Genomic DNA, 24,909 nt, shown 5'->3' on the forward strand with positions numbered 1-24,909 from the left:
ACATTTCACACTTAGGCTGATTAAAAAAAGCTCTTTATATGAAAAGTGATAAGAACACTCTGCCAAATGTTTCATTATTAAATCGATTCTTTCATGCTTTTCTGCTCTTCCCAGAGAAGATGATAAGTATTTTTGACGGTGAGAAGTCTGAGATATATTTATCCCCAAATCTATATCTTAATGAATCAGAAATCAAGAGATAATAACAGTTTAAAGGCGATGGAGTGTCTGTAATCTCCTAAGGCTTTTACATATATTGATTTTTATATAAGCAACAACCTTTCCAGGTAAATTTTAATACCTCCATTTTATAAAAGGGTCAGTTCCTTAGAATGAATAAGCCACAACACAAGCCTCTCCCTGGGCTAGGCTTCTGGAACGGAGCGACCGTGAGGACAACGAGAGTCTAGAGAGCTCTGAGCAGGGGTCTTAGGCAGCCGGCCCCTAGATCTTGCCCCATCTGCTTCATGCATCCACCCCCTTCTCATACCCATCCAGCCTTAGAAACAGCATCTGCTCCAGAGGCCCAAAGGGCTGCTGGGTCATCATGAGCTGGGGAAGAAAGGGGACCCCTGCTGGTCATTTGCAGCCCAGGGAGCTCTGGGAGCTGCTGTCCCTGGAGTGGAAAACAAGCGTGCCTCTTGTTTTCCTGGGTTTGAGCGGTCATTGCTGTTCTTCTTAGTGCTGGTCTCCACAATGGCTTTCTCTGTGCTCAGTTCTTTAGCTCAGCCTCTCCGGCCTGGGGCTGCCTCTCCCCGGGAGACCCCACAGGAAATAGAGGTGATAAGCTCCTCAACTGGCTTTCGACTTTCCCAGTGCATTCACGAGGATCTAAATTCCAGGTCTGCTACTCACCAGCTGGGTGGCTTGTGCAAATTACTTACTTTCTCTGAGTCCTAGGTTTTTCTTCTGTGAGGGGAGAGACCATCGATCCCTCATGCAACTATTCTGAGGTTTGAACGTGAGAATGGATATAAATATGTCTTGCATATTACAAGCACATCGTTGGTGCTCAATAAATGTTCATCCATACCCCTTCCTTCTTTGGGCAGGTGGAGGTCAACATTCTCCTCCACGGCAAGAGCTTCCCTTGAAGCCCTTAGGATGCAGCTACTGGTTCAAACACAAGCAAGCTGAAGCTCAAGAATTGGGTGATGTCTGGATCTCGGTTTCTGCTGAGATTCAGAGTTCTAAAATTCACCCCATTTTCAGAGCTTGCCAACAGCTCTAAGGATGGCAGACCCAGTCTCCTCCGGGAGACTCACTTCTCTGGTCAACACTGTCACCATCCCATTGACTTGGGGGAGGGGGTGCTTCTCTAAATGGTTCTCAATTAAGCTTGGACTCGTGACCATCAATGTCTTGCCAATCAGTCATAACCGACACGCAACATGACTGCTACAGGTTCAGACGTAGCAACAGGGAGACGAGGCAGTGCTAAGAAATCGGCAAATCTGGCTTGTCTCCAGCTTGGAGTCCTCAACAGCTGCCTCCAGGCCCAGCTGTGAGACCCGCATCCATGTGACAAGGAGTCAACCTTCTTTTCTCACTCAAGAGAGCCTTTGACCCAAACAGATGAGGCTGAAGAGAGAGGCCAGAGAAAGGATGTGAGGGCCAGTAGAAGGCCCATCTTTTAAGTCTGGTCTCCTCCAGTCACTGAGGTTGGGTTTCACCTTTCCCTTCAAAGGGCGGTCTGGTCTCATTTCTGTAGAGTCATGGCTTCACCCGATGGGAGGGAAGGAAGGAAGAAGGTTTCATTTCATCAACTGGCCAGATGGGTTGGCAGTGGCTTTCTTTCTTTCTGGTGCTCCGTGCTGTGGATACTGAAGCTGCGTGGGCTCCGCAGAAAGGAGTGCTGTCATTAATTAGTCCTGTCTGCCACGGGTACAGGAGCGGGGAGTGGCAGCCACATGCCACACACTTGTCATCCCAAGGAGTGCTGTCATTAATTAGTTATATCTGCCACGGGTATGGGAGCGGGGAGTGGAAGCCACATGCCACACACTTGTGTATTGTAAGATGAGTCCACACCCCTAACCTCAAAGGTGTGTGGATGTGATTATACATGAGGCCATCTGTTCTGCCGAGAACTCTGATGGAATCCGAGTTAGAAGAGGAGGTTGGGAGCAAAGGGCTGGGGAGGCTAGAATTGTTCTGAACGATAGAAGGAGAAAATATTGGAGTTTCCACACTCATCCAGAAGGAAGGAGATGAGCATAAGGATTGAGGATGGGGAGAGAAGAGAATCAGAATCTGTCACTAGACTGGTGTAGGGCTGGGGGGCTACATGGCCAAGCAGACAGTGAAAGATCCAAGCCAGTCAAGGTGGGAGGCTAGGGACCACAGGAGTAGTTGGGGGGACAGGCTTGGAGCCAGACTGCCTGAGTTCAACCTCTCAGCCCTGCTACGTCCCAGCTGTGTAACCTTGAACAAGTTTCTTATCCCCTCTAAGCCTCCGTTTCATTCGTAAATGAGACATAACAATAGTGTCTAATTCGTAGGGTCATGGGGACAATCAAATCAGATAATGTAAATATAGTGCGCAGCACAATGCCTACTATATAATAAGCACCCCGTAAACACCAGCTTTGGTTCTTTTTATTTATCACACACACGGTACTAATATTCAGTCGGAAATTAATCCATTTCTGAAATACATACCCCCTCTTTGTCTCACCCGCAAATCTTTAGTATGCTCTACACATAAACACGTGGTTTTACGCAAAGGGGATGGGGTTTTCCAACCCGGGAAATGTGATGCAGAATCAACACGGGCACCTGCGAAAAGGACCATCCAGCTAAGGAGGCAACAGTGTGGGACATGAGCAGACTGTGCCAATGGCTTTCTTACCAGGACCCCAGCCAGGAATTGATGGAAATTGTGAAGAGCTTTGGATTTCCATGGGGGCATGGAATGTGGGCTCAAGCTAATGGTGCGTGGGCCTGTGAATCAGGAGGGCTCTGGCCGGCTTCAGGTCACATATCCACAAAAATCAGGTAGCAGTGCAGCAAGAGGTGGGCACACCAGGCCAGGGAAGATACAAAATGCATAGGGCACTTGCCACTGGGCCTGGGGTCTGAGTGTCTCAGGCACGGCTGTGCCGCTGCAGGAACCTCCTGTGAACCAATGGCACAGCTTCAGCACCAGAAAGTGGCTGCATGGGAAGGAGGCTCAAAGGCAGGCCTGTGTGGAGCCACTAGGGTGCCAAGGGTGCAGGGTCACACAACGTCCTTCAGCTACTTGGCTCCTTGGTGGTTAGCAGGAAGGACACACAGGGGATGAGGCCCACTTGAAATCTGAAAGGTTGAAAGGCAGGTGGAAGGAAAATCGTCATTCTTTCCCCAAGAACACAGGAATCTGCTCTTAAATGCAATGGATCTTGCCCGTCAGTCTCTATCATGATCCCACTGCCTGGCTCTGGGGCCATCCTTGAAGTGTGGGCAGGACGTGAGGCCTCCTTGGGAAGGCTGCCTCTTTACTCGGAAGCCCAGAGGCGCTCTGACAACAGCAAGTACCCTTTCTGGTGTGGGATCCGCCGCCAGTCATAATATTGTTTTTAGAAGCTTTGGACAAGAACCTTCTGGTCTTTGATGGTAGGCAACTAGAAATCTAACATTTACGTAATCATTTTTCTCTATTATCTTTGCAATAAACATGTTTCTAAAAACACACGGCAGAGGTTCCTTCTTTTCAAAAGTTTGAAGGACAATCCTTTCTAAAATACTGTACACCGTAATCTAGGCCCGGGGTAGCAGATACGTATGGGGCTGCCAGGTCCCTCTGTCCCGTTCCCATACCCGGGGCAGCCATTGCTAATCAAGCACAACACTCTTCCACCGCATTCCAGGCAGCCCCTGGCAAGCGCTTGGGGTTTGGCATATAGTGTGCTTTGCTTCCTGATTATCCCTTATCTGAAAAACAGGAGAACTGGGTTCTAATCTGACCGTGGCCATTAATTAACTGAGTGTTTTAGTTTCCTTACCCATGATTATTATTTTTTTTAACTATTTTTATTTTTTATTTATTCATGAGAGACACAGAGAGAGAGAGAGGCAGAGACACAGGCCGAGGGACAAGCAGGCTCCATGCCCGGAGCCTGACGTGGGACTCGATCCTGGGACCCCAGGACCGCGCCCTGGGCCAAAGGCAGGCGCCAAACCGCTGAGCCACCCAGGGATCCCCTAAAAAAAGCTGATACTGTTTAAAATCTCCATTTCCCCTCAGTTGTTAGAAATTTGCACAGAAATAGCGATTATTATTACTACTATTGTCATCAGAAGGCAGTTCTTCATTCTCAACTGGGGCCACGCCACCTTCACGCTCATGTTCATGATCAATTTAGAATTGTAGAGTAGATACATATTCAATATTGTAGTTTGTTTATTACAGAGAGAGAGAGAGAGAGAGAGAGAGAGGTGAAGTGGGGAGGGAGAGAGAGAATCCCAGGCAGGCTCCACACCCAGCGTGGAGCCTGACACCAGCCTTGATTTCACAACCCTGAGATCATGAGCTGAAACCAAGAGTCGGACGCTTAACCGACTGTACCACCCAGGTGCCCCTCAGTACTGCGGTTTTATGTTTAGAAAGCAAACAGAGTTACCTAGTCCTTGTGTAATATGCCCATTCCGAATCTCCCAGGCCGCTGGGCCATAGGGCCAGAGGGCCAGAGGGCTGAGAAACCTTGAGTCAAGACGTCGGAAGCTGGAGGCGGCTGGGAATCTCAGCTTCTGTTAGGATCTGCTGTCCCTTCCCATTCTTTCCTTTCTCTCCACCCCAGGGTCCTGCAGACCTCCAATTACTCCTGACATAGCCTAGTATTACTGTCCCCCACTGCCCACTGGGTTGCTTTCTTCACGACCCCACCTCTTGTGGCTGCCTGGATGTCAAGTTCAAGAGCCTGTGAATCATAATGTCCAGGCCAGGAAGTGGTGAGTGATAGTGGTGACTCACCCCACGCCACACCAGAAAAGGGACCAGACAGCCCAGGTGATGAGGTTGCAGACAGAGGCCCCACCTGCCGGGGTGGTCCACCCTGCTGGGGCAGCCCCTGGGACGCAGTGACCTGGCAAGGTCAGCACAAAGCGAGCCTGTTTCCTCCTGTCCAGCAGGGGTGTGTGTCTGGCCTTTGCTGTGCTGCCTAACCTGATATTTTCTGGGGCACTGGACCTGTGTTTATTTTGAACAGCTTCGCCTGCCAAACTCATGCAGGGGAAGGGAACACAAACAGAGGACGCCTGCGGTATTCCCTCCAGAACATTTTCTTTCCAAACAAGAGTTGTTTGCCTTCAAAGACTCAATCTCTTGATGGCAGACAGAGAAATCATCAATAGACTAATCAAAATGGCAAGCGTTCCTTTTTTTTGGTGTGGTGCTCGCTAAATGCAGGTATTATACTAAGCACTTGATACAAAAGAACTCGTTGAAACATCACAGCAACCCCGTGCAGAAGAACTCTATCTTACTGTTGGGGAAACAGAGGCCCGTGGAGGTTGAGTCACTTGCCGGGGCTACAGGGCTGGTAAGGGGTATGTTCTCTCCATTTGAACTCAGGGAGTCGGGTTCAGGCCTCTCGTCTTCAAGGTCTCAAGGAAACTGAGCCCTAGATGAGGGATACATCCTTCGTCCTCCCCTCTCTCTTGCCTTAAAGGCCGCATTAACCTGTCAGCTTGTTCTATTGACTCTACTCCTAAAATAGATCTCAAATGTGTCTCCCTCTAGTCCAGGCCACCATCATCTCTGGCCTGAATTCCCCCAATTCCCTCTTAAGAGATCTCTCTGCTTCTGCTCTGACCACTCTCCTGCCAGTTCACGTTCCATGCCCATGCCAAAGTCACCTTTCATTATCAGAGGTCGAAACATGTTTCCACCCCCGACCCCGCTAACTCCCATGTGAAACCATCTCCAAAAGCTTCCCGCTGCACCACACCCCTTCCCATGGCCCACAGGACCTCATCTACTCACATCTTGTGCTCCTTTGCTCCCTTGCCCACCACCCACTGCACCTGAACTGGCCTCCAATGTTTGCCACGCTTCTTCCCAGCACTTGACCTTCACATGCCTTCTTCCATCTCCTGGGTCTTGCTGGCTTCTTTTCATCCCGAAGATCTCTGGTTTAAAGGTCCACCCCTTACAGTCTATCTTCCTTACCTCCTTATACAATTAGATTCTCCTCTGTCTCCTTCATAATGTCACAACTTGAAAATGCACAAACACACACACACATTTACATATATATGTTTTTGTTATCTATCTTACCCACTGGACTGTAAGGCTCACAAGATCATAGATAAGTCTACTAAAGTCACTGATAGGGGCGCCTGAGCGGCTCAGTCCATTGAGTGTCTGCCTTCAGCTCAGGTCATGATCCTGAGGTCCTAAGATCAAGCCCCACATCAGGCTCCCTGTTCAGCAGAGAGTCTGCTTCCCCCTCTGCCCCTCCCATGCTTGTGCTCTTTCTAGCTTGTGTGCTCATTCTCTCTCTCTCTCTCTCTCTCTAGTAAATAAATAAAATCTTTAAAGAAATAAATAAGGGGCACTGGGTGGCTCAGACAGTTAGGTGTCTGCCTTTCAGCTCAGGTCATGATCCCAGGGTCCTGGGATCGAGCCCCATGTTGGGCTCCGTGCTCAGCAGGGAGTCGCTTCTCCCTCTCCCTCTGCTCCTCCCCCTGCTTGTGCTCTCTCTCTGCCTCACTATCTCTCTCTCAAATAAACAAAATACCCTTAATCTGGGGTACTTTATAAAGAAAGAAATAAAAATACAGTTACTGATACATTTCCAGGGCCTAATCCCATGACAGTAGGGCATACTTGAGCTGCTAAGCATGCATTTGCAGAATGTCTTTGCTGATTTCCATCTCCCCAAGGCCCGTGGAGAGATGTACCTGGTTTTCTGATTCCACAACCCTCCTCTGGCGCCAACAGAGTGCACTTGATTGCAAATGTCAGCTCGAGTCTAATCAGTGGTATTCTGGTACCCGAGAAAAAAAATAATCCCTGATTTGTAGCACTTGCTGATTTCCATGGTGTGATCACTCCCACTGTAGCTAATTTCAAGCAACCAACGTGATGTCAGTGAAAGCAGAGCTGGAAAGAATGTGTGCAGGATTAGCTCTCGGGAGCCAACGAGCCTGGTTCTGCACAGCGCTGGGCTCCTCGGGTTTCGGGCCCATCTGACTCTCAGTAAGGGATTCAAGGACTTTGACCTCCGCACTCAAAGGGCTCAGTGTGAAGCCCCCCCTTGCCAGCTCCACCGTTGGCCACGTGGCACGGATCTGGTGCCACAGCTGGTGGTTCAACGTTTGGACGTCGGTGTCTGTAATCCAGCTCCCCTGCCTCCCAGCTACTTGGCCTCAAACGGTTCACACAGCCTCTCCTAAGATGCACTTTCCTCCTATGTCAAGTGGAGATAGTAATGGTACCTACGTGGTTGCCATGACGATGGAGTGAGTTTCTATGTGTCAAGGGCTTACTACAGAGTAGGGATTAAAAGCCTAAAATCCAGAGCCAGACAGCCTAGGTTCAAATCCTGGTTCTGCCTCTCATTAGCTGTGTGACCTTGGGCAGGTTAAACTTTGTGTCTCAGGTTCTGAGGTTGTAAAATGGAATAATAATAGTACCTGCCTCATAGACTCGTGAAGATTGAGTTCGTAAATGTATAATGTCTAGTAGAGTAAAAGCTACCGTTGTTGGGGACTACATGTCATAGTCCATATGCGAGTCCTCAGCACAGTACCTGGCACACAGGAAGTGCTTGATAAAGAGGAGGAGCTTTCATGATTAATAACGCCTGATGTCGGGCCGTGTCCCCAACCCAAGTCCTCAGCTGCGCCCCAGATCTAATACGGGTCACTCAGAGCTTCTGTCTTCATCCAATGATGTGTCCACAAAAGCTGCTCTCATCTGTCACCCCCGACTTCTCTTCCTGGGGCGGTCTCATTGCTTGGAAACTGCTGTTTGTCCAGACCTCGCGGGACACCCAGCTCCCTGTCTCACTTCCCGCCTGCATAGGGCCCTGGAGCCCCAGGGCAGCAGATGAGCCTCGCTTGGGTGGTGAGCGACACGAGCACAGTCCTTCACCCAAGGTCCTCCCCATCTGGTCCAACCTGTCTGCTGTCACTAACTCATGTCTTCCTGGCCTTCTCAGGATGTAGGGTGGGAGTGCTTTCAAAGAGCTTAAGGAAGTAGGCAGCACAGGATGTGGAAAATGGGCAACATTTCAGACATAGGCACATTTCTCTAATATACAGAATCGACTAGAAGATCAGCCGCGGGTGGGGCATAATCCAAAGAACACAGACATTGAAAGTTGACCTGAGTTCAAATCTTTGGCACCATTCCTACCCTCTCTGAACCACAGACTTTTTCTGTACTTTTTTGGGGTATATTAGATGTGTAAAACATCTAATAGGGCTGCTGCTCAGTTGTATTCAGAAGTACAGACAAATCAAAATCACACTTACGTACCTGCCATAGGTTATATGCTCAAAAAGGAGTAGCCATGATGGGAGCCTTCCTAGGCTACCCTAGACTCTCCTGCTTTCTCCGACTCTAAATAGTGGAAGGCCAGGTTGAGCTCGTGGCCTTACTCTATTCCACTCACACTAGTTAGAATTTCCCGTGGATTTTTATCGTCAGGTTTATATCCCCAGCCCTGACCCTTGCCCTCAACTCTGAATCTGTAGAGCCAATGGCACCACTTGAAAGTCTAGAGGGCATCTCAAACGTATCACAATCAAGACGCAACTCAGGTGTCCCCCTCCTCGCCATGGGCCTTCCCTCCAGGCCTTCTCCATCTTGAGTAAATAACTGATGCCTCCATTCACCTAGTGGTTTAGGCTGAAATGGGCTTTTGACCTAGGGGTGAGAGCCTTTGATTCTTTTGTCAGACACCCCCACACCCAAATTATTAGCAAACATTGTCAGCTCTACCTTTATTTTATTTTTTTTAGTAGTCCCGCAGCACAATTTTAATAGTTTTACTGGTAACTGAACAATTTATTCAATATGGCAGGGATATGACAAGCGTGGTTGTAAAGTAGCTGGTCTTATAGGTCAGGAGCTATGATCCTGGACCCACTGCTCAATCCACTTCAGTATCTGTGATGTTATCTTCTAGATCTTTTGGTTTATTGCTGGGCAACTGATGTACTATTTCTTCTTTGTAAGATGCTAATGCTTCCTCATAAAGAATTTGAAAAATTTCACACTGAATATTGTCTTTTGGTTTCTTCTCATTATAACCCCTTGTTTCGAGTCTTTTGTACAATACACTGTTATCTGCTTGCAGCACAAAAACTATATGGAACCAGCGTTCCGGGAAGAAATCACAACCATGGTAATCAACAATAACTCCACCTTCACTCATTTGGTTTTCTAATTCATCAACTACTCTGTCTTCATCTAAAATGGGGCAATCATACTCTTCATCGTAGCCATCATATAATTGCCTTTCTTGAGCTAAATCACCCACATTAATGTATTTCAGTCCTGATCTCGATGCATGTTCTTTGCCCTAGTGTGGTTTTTCCAACCCCCGGGGTACCGGTGAGCAGGATGTTCAGAAGCAACATGGTCCTCGGCACACTGGCTCCCAGCTCTACCCTTAAAATATATCCTGAATCTGACCACTTCTTAGCCTCCCCACCATCCCCAACTTAGTCCAGGGACCATCACCTCTCTTGAGAGTGGTTCTTCTCGAAGGGATCACCTGAGGATGTAGATTCTGAGTCAGTGGGTCTGGGTGAAGCCTGAGGGTCCGCATTTCTAGCACATTCCCAGGTGATGTGGGAGCCACAGTGAGAAGCACTGATGCCTCTGACAAGCCACCCCGCTTCCACTCTTGCCCGCTTCCTCCTGGGCAGCCAGCAGCATAATATTAAAATGTGAAGCAGATAATATCGATCCCCCTTACCCAACCCCTCTCCCAACTAATTTCTTCCCTTCCAACTTGGAGGGAAATCCCAACCCGCAAGTCTCAGCACAGTCTGGCTCCAGGCTCCCCTCTCCAACCTCCTGTCTGCTACCTCTCCCTTGCTCACAGCACTTTAGCCTCCTTTCTATTCCTCAAGCACAGCAAGCTGCCTCCAGTCTCAGGGGCCTTGCATTTTCTGGTCCTTCCGCTAGACTAATGCTGAGCTGGAGAGCCCGGTATGGTGCAAAGATCTATGAAAACAGGTGAAATGGACTTATTCCTGAGATGGGGATGGGCCTCTGCCCCCAGAGAGCTGATCCTACAGCTCCTGCAGCCTTTCTCCCCAGAAATGCGAAATGTGTCACCTCCTCACAATCCCTCTGTGCTCTGCATTTTGTCATTTGGTTGCTATTTAGAGAGAAACTTAGCTGGAAGCCGTGATGTGAGATAACCACAGCGCAGCAAGGCCGCTGACTCACTGAGCCCCTACTCAGAACATTCTCAAGGCAAACCCTCTGTGCCCCCCATCAGACTCCTGGCTCCTTGGAAACCAAGAGAGCAGCTGGACAATCTTCCTTCTCCAACCAGTGGCCCAGAGGAGTGCGAAGCTGGGTGATCTTTGCAGTCACCCCTAAGGTTCTGTCCCGTAGGGTTATCCAGGCAAGAAGCAAGAAGGTACAGTGGCTCTGCCCAGGGGGCCTGGGCTAGCCTGCTTGGGGTCGAGTCCCAGCTCTGCAGCTAGGACTGCGTTACCACAGGCCAGTTACAAGAGATCTCCAAGCCTGTGCTCCTTGTCTGTAAAGTGGGCGTAACAGGGGTTCCCTCCTCACCTGCTCATAACCGTGTTCAATTGTCTTGTGAGCTTGGCACCCAGTGAGAGCCCAGTAAGTGCCAGCTATTATCCTCAGGCTTCATTATCCCCCATGTCTTCCAATAATGCAGCAACCGGGGCGGCGGAGTCAATGGGAAGAGCATGAGTTTTTGATGCCAGGCACGTCTGGCTGTGAAGCCCAGCCCTGCCGGTCTGCACGTCCCTGGGTGGGTGGCCGACCTCAGTCTGGTCATCTGCAGAATGAGGAGACCACGGCAACGTCCTGAGTGCACATGGGGGCATTAATCGCAAACATCTGGCACTTAGTGGGGGCCTCATAAATGTTCCTGCTCCCCCCTTGCCCCCCTTTACCTCCCTCTGCAGCTCGCCTCTGCATTCACAGTACTTCCCCCTTTTACTGTCACACTGAAGAAGTGAATACATGAGGTCAGCGCCAGCAGGTGCTCGAAGAATCCAGGCTGGTGCATTTCCCAGGTCGCACCGCCATCCGTCACGAAACACTATCAAGAGCCAGGAAGTGGCTCAAAGAGACACAGCGGGACTCCTCGTGGCCCTTCCGTTCTTGTGCCCAGTGTCACAGGTCAGTAGGCCGAGGGCCCGAGAGGCTGGGTGAGGGGGAGCCCGAAGCAGAGCACGGAAACAGGATGATGGCCGAGAAGCTCCCCGTGGGGCGAGCTAGGGTTCCATGCCGGGCAGCCTCCCGCCCTCTCTCGAGCTTTGCAAGTAAAAACCAACGCTTTGTAGTCTCAAAAAAAGGTGGCAACGGCATAAATACTCATCAGCAGGAAGCCAGTTAAAGAAATTATAGTCCATGCAAAGTATGAAATGCTTTGCCTCCATTAGAAGGGAAGAAGTGAATTTATAGGGGCTGCCGTGGAAAGCTGCCAAGCGAAAAGGCAAGGCGGAGAATGCTCGGTACGGGATGGTTCCACTTATGCTAACAAAGCTCTAGAGTGGGGTATGGACATAAACGCATGTAAATGCATGAGCTGCGCACCAAACCGTTCACTGTGGTTACCTCCAGGCAGGGGGAAGGGCACTCCGGGCAAGCATGAAGGTGGAAGCCCTGCTCTTGCTTTATGCCACCTACACTTCCGTGCTACTGGTTGCTGTACACATGCAGGACTTGGGGAGTTCAGGAAGAAAAAGAAAAAAAGAAAGGAGAGGAAAGCCGATCATTCTCTGTCCACAAATCCAAGCGCGTCCAGGGGAGGATGCTGAGCGTCTGTGGGAAGCCTTGGCCTCTCACTCGAGTCATGGCTGATTCAGAGCAACGTCCAGGCAACCACATCCCTCGCTGCCGATCCTGGGCCTGCTTCTTCGGCGCCTTTTACAGAGGGGCTGGGGTTGGGGCTGCCTTGACCCAGGGCTCTACCCGAAACCCATCCTGTGGCTCAGCCGTGCCCGCTCAGGCCAGAGCAGCCCTAGGAGGAAGCTGGTCCTAAGGGTGCTGGTGCTAAGCCAAGATCCCTCTGCGCACTCCTGCCCAGAGCCCCCAGCTCTGGTATAGACTCCAGGTGACGGCTCCTGTGAGCTATGCTCATAGGGACACAGACTGTATTTTTCCCAGTAAGATTGATTTAATTGGTTAATATCCTAGATTCATCTTCGTCAGGTCACGCTTTGCTCCAGGATGTTCTCTGGTCCTCGATTACAACACAGGACGTGGAACACAGCACGAACTCCTTACCCTGGCACTCAAGGTCCCCCAGGGTCTGGCCCAACGAGATACTCATCCTTCTAGGTCAGAAAGAAGGCATATCCTGTTACGCTTTGTGACTCATCTTGCCAGAAATGGTTTTCAGAAACAGATGCCACCTGTCAAAGCTGCCATCTGCCCTGTCTTTGCTCTGAAGTCTAAGGTGGATAACCACCGGGCCTACCCACCTCACTTTTTCACTTGAATCATCCGCAGACTCTTAAATGAAGCAGGATGGGTAAGAATAATTCAAATGATAAAACAAGCTCCCACACATCGAGCTTTTACCTTGTGCTCCGACGCGCTAAGCGCTTCATGTATATGATTGCGCTTCTTTCTCAGCAAAATTTCAAAGCAATATCATGCGCTCCTTTTACAGATGATGAAACTGAGGCCCAGCAAGCATCAGGTGAAAGGGGTTCTTGACCACTCAGCAGTACTGCCTCTCAGCAGTACTCTTCAGCGGGAGCTCACGGATACGTGGGCACCTCTGCAGTCACGGTGGCCTGCTGAGGTGTGCAGAGGAGGATATTCCACGGAGCACGGCCCGCGGACTTGCCACGCCGCGTGTCCCACTGTGCAGTACACGTCCCGGCGTTCCCGCCCCTCTGTCCCACGGGGAAGTGCACCTGGGCCTCTCTTCCCCGCGCGGGGCCTGGCAGGTTGAAAATGCTTGAGTCAAGCTCTTACTTAATCTCTGTGCTCTTACAGGACCCTTGAGAGAAGACATCCTCCCTGATGAGCTGTGAAGAATGCCTTCCAGGGAAAAGCTCTTCAAGTGTGTCAAGAGGGTCTGCGTAGCACACCTAAGGGCTTTGCACGGCAACCCCGGTGGGATGGTTTTTTTCCTCCCAAGAGCTGTCTTGAACTGAGACTCAGATAATGGCACTCACATTCTTTCTTGGCCATCAGAACTGTGTGACCCTGGGCAAACAGCTCTCCCATTTCAGGCCAACTTTATTGAGAAATAGCTTACGTACAGAGAATAAAATGCGCCCACTTGAAGTGTTCAGTTCAATGAGTTTTTTAAATGTGACATTGTAACCACCACCCCACTCAGGATAGAGCCATTTCCATCACTAAAAGCTCCACCTTCTGCTTTTGGTCATTAGGGATTAAATGTGTCTTTTTCAGTATTTCACATGGATGGAATTATTCTCTACGGCGTCTTTCTGTTTGGCTTCTATCATCCTGCATGTTTCTGAGGTTGGTTCATGTTGGCACACGCACTGGTAGTTCGTTCCTTTTAATTGGTGGCTAGTGTTCTATTGTATGGCTGTAACACAATTTGCATATCCATCACTTGTTGGCTATTTGGACTGTTTCTAGTTTGGAGCTATTACGAATAAAGCTGCTACGCTCATATGTAGAGAAGTCTTTTGTGTGACTCCGTATTTTCATTTCTCTTAGTTAAATACCTAGGCAGGGAAGTTCTGGGTCACATGTGTATCTACTTTCCTAGGACTGTCGAATAAAGTACCACCAACTGGGTGGCTTAAAACAACAGAAATCTATTGTCTCGCGGTGCTGTAGGTTGGAAATCCGAAATCCAGGTGTTGGCAAGGCCCTGCTCCCTAAGGACCCTCTGGAAGAGAGTCATTCTTGCCTCATCCAGTTTCTGGCAGCCTCAGCTCCAGTCCCTGGCTTGTGGCAGCAAAACTCCAGCCTCTGCCTGTTTTCACGGGGCCACCTTCCCTCTTTGTCTGTGTCTTCACTTCGCATGCTCTTCTGTGCGTCTGTGTCTACATTTCGCTTCCTATAGAAGGACCCTTGGGATTAGGGCCACCCTAATGACCTCATCTTAACTGGAGGATGTCTGAAAAGAGCCTGTTTCCAAATAAGGTCCCATTCACAGGTGCCAGGGGTTAGGACTTCAACATAGTTTTTTGTTGTTGTTGTTTTTGTTTTGTTTTGTTTTGCTTTTTAGGGGGTGGATACAATTCAACCCATAACACACGATGAATATATGTTTAACTCGGCAAGAACTGCTAAACTATTTTGGAGAGTGGTGGCATTATTTCACATTCCTACCAGCAACAGAAAAAAGTTCTAGTTGCTTCACATCCTTGCCAGTATTCATCATGCTGTTGTGGTTTAGTGTTCCAATGGGTATGTAGAGGTAGCTCGTTATGGTTTTATTTTGCATTTCCCTGGTTATCAGTGGTGTTGAGTGTCCTTTTAGGTGCTTATTTGCCACTCAAACATCTTCTTTGGTCAAGTGTCTGTTCAAATCCTTTGTTCAATTTTTAACTATTGTTTATCTTATTATTATTGAGCTATAGATGTTCTTTTAAAAATTATCATATAGTATATTATTAGTTTCAGAGTGGAGGTCAGTGAATCATCGTTTGCATACAACACCCAGTGCTCATTGCATCACGTGCCTTCCTTAATACCCATCACCCAGTTACCCCATCCCCTGACCCACCTCCCATCCAGCAACCCTCAGTTTCTTTCCTAGAGCTAACCCTCTCTAATGGTTTGTCTCCCAAACCATCTAATTTCGTCCTATTTTATTTTTCCTTCCCTTCCCCTGAGTTCATCTGTTTTGTTTCTTAGAGTTATTAAGTGTCCATTACAATCTATTCTCTCCAGACCATAAAAACAGGAGTGATAGTCTCATTCTAAAATTTTTTAGACTGCTTTGTTTCAATCTCAGATTAAGTGGTGGAAGTAGAGGGAACATTTAACCCACTGACCAGATGCAGATATGGAAGTGTATTATACCCTTGAACACAGCAATCTTACTCTAGAGAATTTATCCAGAGGAAACAGACTAGGATTCATTGGAAGAATATTCCTTTCTGGCACGGAAAAACAGGAATAAACCTAACTGCTCCAAAATAGGAGGCATCCATAGTCTATATGATAGAACACTATACGGCCACTGAAATAAAAAAAAAATTAACATGAGAAGATGCTTCTAATGTTGAATGAAGAAAAGGCCAGTTACAAAACTTATGGATAATATTATCCTTCAAGAGGGTTCACAAACAAGGTAGGAAGATAGGTAGGTGATCATTCCTAGACGGTGGAAATTTGGGTAATTCTTACTTCCTTTTGACTTATCTGTACTCTCTGACTTCCCTACTCTTAGTAATTGTACAAGTGTTGACTTGTGTTGCTGCCAGGGTGTGATAGTCAGAGGTCAAAGGTGTGACATGGCCTTGTTACCCTAAAGGCCGACCGGAGCGGAGTGGAAAGAGCACGGCCTGGTGCTGTCTCAGGGGTCCCCATCAGCGGGCACTCTCCAGGACTGGTCCCGCCGAGCACATCTTTGCTCCACCGGCAGCGACAGTGAGACAGAGCTCGCTGCCCAGCCAGGCGAAGGGCCGTCCTCCCTGGGGACTGAGCTACCAGACTCATGACCCTGGGCCCCTTTCCCCCGGATTACCGGGCTGTCCTGAAACATGCCACAGTCGAGGCCTATCAGGCAAGACTGTGCAGATAAATGTTAAACAGCTGGCTGTCCAGGAAAAAGAAAACCAGCCCTGATTTGGAGTGTCTGCTTCTTTCTGTGGTATAAATACCCACACATGGCCCATTTCCAGCTACCGATGGGACATCTTTGAATGTGGCGTTGGGAAGGGATGTGCGGAACTAGCCATCATAGAGAACGTTTTAAATAGCATCTCCATCACCGTGAAACAGCAGATGTAAATAACCGCAAGTGCAAACAGGGGATTAAAGTTATTAAGAAAGTGATGAAAGTGATGGGTTTTGAGTTATCGCCTTCGTTTTTAATACAGTGCACTTCACTGTCAGGTTATATAATTTAATTTTTAATCACGACCGTCTTGAACACAGAGCTCACAAAATTCCTGAGACTTTAGCCACTGCTCAGGTGCGCAGGCACCGGCCAGCCCTCGCAGACACGCTCTGCCCCACGCGCGCTCCGGAAGCTCGTAAACTGCCTCAGCCGCTCAGTGTCCTCATTTTTCTGTAAGAGAGACTAATACTCTAACTCGCAGCCATGGGGTGGGGTGGGGTGGAGTGGGGGGGATTAACGTGAAAGTCCTACACTGTGTCTGGCACACAATAGATGCTCCGTGACCATTCCTTCCCAGGCATTCCCTGAAGCAGGTGCGGGATGCAGAGCTCGCCCCAGCTCTGCCCCCCCAGGACCCACCTCCTCTGTCCCCTTCTGCTGCCCCACTTCAGGAAAGGGTGTGTCGGGCGGCCTGACTCTGCATCCATTCCACCTTAGTCAGGGGTCAGGGCACAGCCCCTAAGAGGGACTGGCCACAGGGACAGCAAGGTGTGGAGGGGGCATCTGGGGTTGAGAGCTGGAACATCTGGATGCAGGTGCTGGTGCTGCCACTTGCTTGTTGCAGACACGAGTTATCTAACTTTCCCGAGCCTCAGTTTCCTTGTCTGTGGAAGGGGCTGTGTCTGTGTGAGGCTGCCTGCCTCACAGTCAGAATGACGATGGAGGATGGTTCCAGAGCTGCTGGTGAGGGCGGAGACCAACTGCCCAGCAGATGCTCATTTCGTATTGAAGTTAGGTTTCTGAATTTCCAGGCTTGGTGGGGATCAAGGGGGCAGGGGCATTTCAACGAGCAGAGGGTATCTTTGGCCCTAGGTCTGACCCGAGGACTGTTCTGCACGCTTCCAGGGAGGCACCAACTGATGCACGGGGCCCGCATCTCCATGACTGCTGGGAGCCCAACGAAAGAGCCCAACCGGAATCTGCAACAGTGGACAAACACACACGTGTGCAGGCATGTGTATGCTCAGCCCCAGCCCTAGCCCCAGCCCCATCAGGGCTGTGGTTTTTCCATGTGCTGGGGGGCAGTTTGCTGCAGGAGCTGTATCGGGGCCGTCCAGACCACAGACCAGGGGGAGACAGCTACAGCAGTTCAAGCCAGAGAGACCTGGAGGGAAAGCAGCACCTCCTACCCTGCCTCTGCTTTGTGCAGAAGAGGCTGGCAATGCCTGGCCCCCTGGCCCCTGCCTGCCGTGGAACCTTTAGAAATTCTTGAGGCTCGGGCTTGAAGGGGTCAGTGTTCTCCTGCAATACTTGAGGAGACGTGGCTATAGAGTAAGTCACAGCTTAGCTCAAGTCCTGGCTTTGCCACATTCAAGCTGTGTGATTTTGTACAAGCTACTTGACCTTTCTGGGCCTCCTGTTCCATATCTGTAAACCGGGGAAATGGATAATACATACCTGATGGTGTTGTTGCTAGGATTCATGACTTTATATATAAAGCACCTAGCATAGTGCCTAGGTCTCTGAAAATTGCTGTATGAGTCCTTCTAAATATTGGTCCTGTCACAGTTGCCCCTGGCCAGCACCCTGGCCCTAAAATACACTCCAGCATGACCTGACCCTTGTAAGCTCCCCAGGCCCTGCACCCTCCTGACCCTGAGCCCACCCTCCCTTCTGCCCTCTGCCCTCTGGCCAGTCTGGGGGTACATGGCACATACCACCTGCTCAGATGGGGCCATACAGCCACATCCCTGCCTGCCACGGGTGACCGTCCAGCACTGCACAAAAGACAAAAAGCAGGAGGAAGCCAGCCTGCTTGCCTCTTCTGCTCCATTTCGAACAGTTCTGATGCACTGATTAGAATATTTGTATTAAAAACAAAACAAAAAAGCAACCAGAGCTCCCACTCCACACCTCCATTTTTTTCTCAGCCAGCTTCACTCCACAGCCCCTCAAGGTCGGTAATAAAGACATTTGGAACGCAAACCACGTTCAGGCAAAGTCACACTCAGAGATGCTGGGTGTGCACTTCCTGACATTTGCAAGGGAGGCCATTAGCATTTCTGCTGATAGGGCCGAAGCCCCCAGCCCTGGCCTCTCACTCAACCCCACTTGCCAAGCTGGGGGATAATCTGCAAGGTGGGCACGGCTCCAGAGAAGAGCTCCGTGTCAGGCAGTGTCATCGATCCAGGGCGGCTCCACTGCCTGTGCAGCCAGCTCCATTCTAAAGGAGACTGTGGCCCCAGCAGAAGCTGCTCCATCCTCTGCCTCGGCCAGGGTGCAAAGGTTTTGCATTTCTCCCTTGTCATTTGCCAGCTGGGTGACGTTGGGTGAGCCGCATGACCTCCCTGGCCTTTGGTTTTCTCTGCTGTAAAATACTAGTTACCTGTTCATCCAAAGAGTTGTGATGCTAACGAATGGGACATGCCTCTGAGTCACATAGCAGGTGCCTGGTGTAGAGTGAAGGCTCGATAAATGTCAGTCCCTTTTTTCTCCTGTCTCCTGCCTTACCCCACCTGCCTGTCAATGTCCCTTATCCAACTCTACCTGTAACCAGGTACCAGATCAGGGATGGGGAGTGCCTGGCATTCGTATCCCCCCAAACTCCTATGAGGGCCCTGGCAGACATTACTAATCTGTCCCTACTGTAGTAGGCAGGATTGTGGCCCCTCAACGATGTCCACACAGTAACCTCTGAGCTCTGTGACTGCGGTAGGTGCCACGGCAAGAGGAAATCTGCAGATGTGACTATTATCAGGATCTCGAGATAGATGATACGGATGACCTGGGTGGGCCCAACATAATCACAAAGGTCCTCGTACGTGCGAGAGGGAGATAGGAGAGCTGCTATCGGGGAGATGCGGCGTGAGCAAGCTCAACTGGCCAGTGAAGACGGAGGAAGGGGCCACAGGCCGAGAAATATGACCAGCGGCTAGAATCTGAAACGGGCAAGGAGACAGTCGGCCCCCACCCCACCCCACCCCACCAGGGCCTCCAGAAGGAACGCGGCCCTCCTGACACCTTGATCTTACCCCAGTGAGACCTATGTTGGACTTCTGACTTTCAGAATTGGAAGAGACCACATTTGCGTGTTACAAGCCACCAGATTTCTGTCATTGGTTATAGGAGGAACAGGAAACTGATCTACCCATCCTCATCCTTCCTTGGCCTGAGAGTTCTTCTTCTCAATATAGCGCTCCAGGAAAGTACCACTGAGAAATAGCAGGTGTGACCCTCAGCCAACCCCCCTCCCCCCACCCCCACACGCCCGCTCCGGGCACACATAATGCCACTAACTGGTTCATCTTGCAGTGCTCTGATTATAGTCCTCCCTGGCCTGATGGCGCATCTGTCGGATTTGGGACCTTTTCAGGTCCTCCCTCTGGTACCTACTCTCCCCTTAGCTTAAAACCCAACCACTCCAACCATCTCTGGACCTCTTCCTAGAAGCTCAGAACCCCTTTAGGGCCCTAGAAAAAAAGACTACTCCCTCCCAGGGCTTTATTCTCTAGTTCTAGTGAAGGTCTAGCCTCCACGGCTCCTGTGACCCAGAGCTGGGGGATCCTCTGAGCAAAGGAACGCACACGAATGGCTGGATCCTAAGGAATGTTAGACCACAGCCTGCCTCCCAGCTCCCACATCTCTCGGCATCAGTACAAAAGCCTTAAGCACAAGGGGTTATATTAGATGCATAAATTCATATCCATTGGCCTGTGGCCACCATAGGAACAAAGGCTTCTTGGAGCAACACCCAGCTCGCACAGAGGAATGCTTCCTATGGAGGAACAAAGGGTCTCCAAGAGAGATGGGTATTTTTTCCACTTATGAATGCGGAGGAGCTATAGACGAGGGCCAAGCTCCCAGGGGATGGGCACCGAAGGGAAGACAATAATAACTTACAGTTCAAAATGCCCTGACATCAGACACCTTTTTCCCCAGTGTTCATTTCTGGATTTCACCCCTTGCAAATGTAACGCACGTGCATTCTCCTGTTGGTGCATATACCAGCCCCCTCCAGGATCCCAACCCAGCAGAAGACAGCCAGTGTACACGTGCATGTGTGCACACCACCCAACGTGCCAACCCATGGATACCTGTGTGCACGCACACAGCCCCAAGCATTGACGGGCTCATCCCTGTGATGAGAGAGCACGCACGAAGGCATCGCAGCGCGTAAATACAGGGTGGCTGCATGTAGGCACATCGCTAAACACATAGTTTAACACGTAGTTAAACATCTATGTGTTTATGCAGAAGTGGTTGAATCCCAACTTTGCGGGAAGCCTGTGCCCAAATACGTCACGGCACTTAGACACCTAGACCCATCCATGCTGGGGCCCTCACGCAACTGCAGGTGGGATCGGTACCTCAAAACCATGGTGATTCCCACTCCATGCACAAACCCGAGGCCCACACCAGATGGACGGACATGCAGAATGCAACCTGGCACACAGTCTCCAAATGTCTTAGTGAAAACAAGTGAAAGCCAAGTAAATAGAAGCAAAGGCCTTTGATGTTTTTGTTTCTCCAACAGAACTGCCTCTTGATTCGAGGCGCTGACTGCTGCAGGCTGCCCACCCGCTCTCAGCAGGCAGCCGCCGCGAGCACAGAGCTGGTGCACACTGGTGGCATGGTAATCGTCTCCCGGGGGCCTTGGGTGCCCATATTAACAGGGGTGTGTGCTCGTGCACACACACACACACACACACACACACACACACACCCCTGACTGTTTGCAGCTGCCTTGCCTTTTCTTTTTAAATCTCTCATATAATGCACTTTGCAATCCAGCCCCCCTCCTGCTCGGCTGGGCTAAACTATTTTGGGAATTGGCGCAGATGCTGAGAGCAAAGATATTATTCCGAGATGCTCAACAGAGATCAAAGCTGCTTAATCAAAGCCGTCAACTCCGTGCACAGCGCCTTGGCGCATCCAGGGCCCAGGTGGAGAGGAAGCAGTCGGAGCGACCGGTTAGGAGTCAGGGAGAGCCCAGCAGCGCAGCTCCAGGTCTGACACCTGAGGTCATCTACGTCTCTAAGCTCCTCTCGCTTGCCATCTCCAGACAGAAGTCCGCTCCACACAGCCCCAGAAGGATGAGAGTCTCTCTGCTTAAAAGGCCCTCCAGGAAGGAAGATTTCCTAACCCTGTGCTGAGCAATTCTCACACGAGGAAAGGGCTCTGTGTCTCGGCGCAGGGCTGATGAAACAGTCCAGAACTTTCGAGGACCAGCCCTCTCCGGGGAGTGCTGCTGGGTGGGGCTGGATGACACTGGAAGGCGGTGGCGGGAATGGGAAAGCCACCACCAAGGGTGCAGCTCCTGTGGGAAAGTGGGCACAGAGGGGGCTCCAGGGGATTCCTCGGGGCCTTCTATTTGCCACCACACTGCTCTCTCTGAGAATACAGCACAAACAAAGCAAAGTCTCTGCCTCTAGGGAGCTCACATTTTAGATGGAAACCGGAGGGAGGGATGGGGGAGACAGGTCAGGCTGTAAGTAAACAGAACTTGTATTTTAGATTGTTTTAAGTGGTAGGAAGGAAACAAAGTGCTCTGAAAAACAGAGAGAGCAGCTGCATGCTGTGGGGATGGAAGGCTGTGTTCCCCTAGAGAGGGTGACGTGTGAGCCCAAACCTGAAGGGTGAGAAGGACCAGCCACCAGCCACGTGAGGAGCACAGGGAGCTGTGTCTCACACAGCAGGTGCACACGCCGGCAGGGGGTGGGAGCCTGCTGCTGTGTCTGCTCGGGGAAGGCTTTGTGGGTCACGGGGAGGACTGTGCCCTTCTTCCAAGAGGCTGAAGTCCCTGATTGTTGTGAGGCACAGTTTAAAAGAAGACAAGAGGGGATCCCTGGGTGGCTCAGCGGTTTAGCACCTGTCTTTGGCCCAGGGCGCGATCCTGGGGTCCCGGGATGGAGTCCAATGTTGGGCTCCCGGCATGGAGCTTGCTTCTCCCTCCTCCTGTGTCTCTGCCTCTCTCTCTCTATGTCTATCATGAATAAATAAATAAATCTTTAAAAAAATAAATAAAAAAAATTAAAGAGGACAAGAGTTGAAGCAGACAGACCAGCTCAGAGGTCCCTGCAGTGCTCCAGACAGAAGATGACGGCCACCTGGACTAGCACAGCACCAGGAGAGGTAGATCCATAAGGGTGGGTTGGAGAGTCACCTGTAGGTAGAAATGAGGGGCTTGCCGATGGGTTGAATGTTAGCAGGTAAGGGGACCGGGGAATGTTGCTGCCGGTCAATTTTACAGAGTTGAACCACCGATACTCAGAAGTCCCGGGGCTGGGGGCACCTGGGTGGCTCAGTGGTTGAGGGTCCTGGGATGGAGACCCGCACTGGGCTCCCTGCAGGGAGCCTGCTTCTCCCTCTGCCTGTGTCTCTGCCTCTCTCTGTCTCTCATGAATAAATAAATAACATCTTAAAAAAAAAAAAAAAGACATCCCAGGGCTGGGAGAGACTTTGGAGATCACTTCTCACTCAGAGTTTAAACAGCCCCCCGGCCCCCCAGGAGGACATCAGCCCCTGCTTGCACAGGATGGTGAGCTGACCAGCTAGAGGGCCCATCTATCTACCTGATAGACAGCAGGGATCCCGGGAGAGCTGTCCCTCGGGTGTGCTGAACTCCGTTGGTGCCACAAGATCCCTTTACAAGAGCAGCACCTGGCTGTGGGTGTCAGACTTCAGCACAACCAGGTTTTAGAGAATCCCTAAAGGGCCCAAAGCCGGTACGTCATCTTTCTGGAGCCCTACATTTGTATCCCTTAGCTCACAACCCAGCCACTTGGCCCAGAAAACTGGGCTGGCTAAAGCCCGTCCCTATTCTCTTAGGCCTTGGAGATGGGGTGACACCATCTGAAACTGTTTCCTAAAGTAGGCCCTGAAACGATGGTCCCATAAGATACTGCATAGCAGGAGATCCTCGGGTGAATAGGTCTGGGCAATGCTGTGTATTATGGACAGTATCATATATAGGTTATTTGTATTTATATATATATACGTATACCGCAAACTTCTCTTAGGGTTTCACAATGCACATGCGCAGGCTCTGACAAGTCCCGCAGTAAAGATACCCACTCAACTCTGTTGACTCGTACGTTACCCAAACTTATTGACCAAAGCCACGTCTCTTCCCAGAACACCTACTATTAATAGCTCCGCTTCGGGAAATACCATTCCAGATGACCGAGCTATGAGATGGAATTTGTTAAATGGGTAACTTCAGCCCCAAGTCGCACTTTGCTCTGAACCATTTAGATGTTTTAAAGCCCAAATGGTGTTTTCGAAGGCAATAACCTGCTGCGTGGGTTCTGTCTTTTTTGTTGGCACCTGTAGACCCGGCTTCATTTACACATACACACTGATTTTGATGAACAAGCAGGAGGCTATTAGTTGCCTTTCCTCCTTCCTCTCAGCCCCGCTGAATTTAAATACGCCATCCCATGGCTGACAACCAAGTTTTAGATAGAACTGAATGTCTACACTCTGTTGCCCATTCCTAGGAGGGGATCCAGGGGTTGGGCCCTTTCTCCACGCTTCCCCACATCCTACTCCACCTTCCTGAGCACACACAAGGCTGGCCTGTCAGTGCAGGGTCCTGTGGCTTCACCACTGTGCCCGGCCCTGCCACCAGGCCTCATTCCACCCTGGGCCGCCCGTGAGACACCCAGAAAATCTCTTTCCTCTGGGCCTCCATTTCCTCCTCTGAGAAGGAAGCAGGAGACCATGAAGGCCTCCACCAGCAACAGGCTTCTTTCTGCTACTCGACACCAGTGGGCCTGTGGTGCTCAGTTTCCCAGAAAAGCAACCTAAAAATACAGCAGCGGAAAGTGTCCTCCCCACGCACAACCTTATTAAAAACTGGAAAACCTCTTGAAATAAATACTTCCTCTGTTGATAAAATATCTAGAAATACTTTGCCATTCTCCATAGGATGCCAGTCCTAGAGTACAATTATCAGAGGAGTAAAAATAGTCATGGTGGTGGCGGTGGAAGGGCTCCAGGGGCCTCTGCTTGCAGGCTGTGCCCTCCCTATGGGGCCGGTCACAGAAGGTCTCTTCTGTAGGCGCTGCTGGTGGCTAAACCCTCCCCAAGCAGTGAATCGAATTCATCCTCTCCTTCATGCAACAAAGCCGCAGTAGAGATGGGTCAGGAGCCTCAAGCAAAAGCCATGTTGTTTGCACAAATGTTTTAGGCATGGTGAACCACCCTTCCCTTATCAAGGAATAGAGGGGTCCCTCCAGGAATCCACCAGACAAAGGCCAACGTTCAGAAGGTCAGCAGTCTCAGCCTGCTGTGCTAACTCTTCTCTGCACCAGGGCCAGTACTCTCCCTATTTCCAGGTGGGTAGGTTAAGGCTTAAGAGATGCATCTGACCGCCTGTGTACATTCAGGCACGTCAACTCTGCTGGGCCTTTGCGTCCTTGTGGGTAAAAGTGTCCTTGTGGGATAACGGAAACTACCTTCTGTCCTTAAGAGGACAAATGCAGAGTGCATATAAGTCCACGTTTGGAGGAATGCCTGGTAGGTAGCAAGGACTTAATAAGTGTTCGATAATATGAGTGTTAATAGTATCAGTCCAAGCCACACGGTTAGTCACTGGCAAAGCAAAGCTCCAAAGCCCGGTCTGTCTCACATCTATCTTACTCTACCACATTATTGCTTCCAGAAAGTTCTGTTTTCTCAAGCCCAAGGCTTGTTTTTTTGGTTCATGCAGTAGAAAGCATGGCTATGGAAGGTCCCTGTGTTTCACTCATTACTG

At 50.2% G+C, this 24,909-nt stretch overlaps 1 protein-coding gene and 1 pseudogene across 1 annotated transcript in view; both read right to left on the bottom strand.

Moving 5' to 3' along the window:
- NAV2 (neuron navigator 2) overlaps nt 1-24,909 on the bottom strand; it is a 727,084-nt gene that overhangs the window by 446,949 nt on the left and 255,226 nt on the right. The window lies entirely within an intron of this gene.
- Nucleotides 9,053-9,585, bottom strand: LOC140615385 (adenylate kinase isoenzyme 6-like; annotated as a pseudogene).

This window comes from Canis lupus, chromosome 23 (genome assembly GCF_048164855.1).
Source record: "Canis lupus baileyi chromosome 23, mCanLup2.hap1, whole genome shotgun sequence".
NCBI lineage: Eukaryota > Metazoa > Chordata > Mammalia > Carnivora > Canidae > Canis > Canis lupus.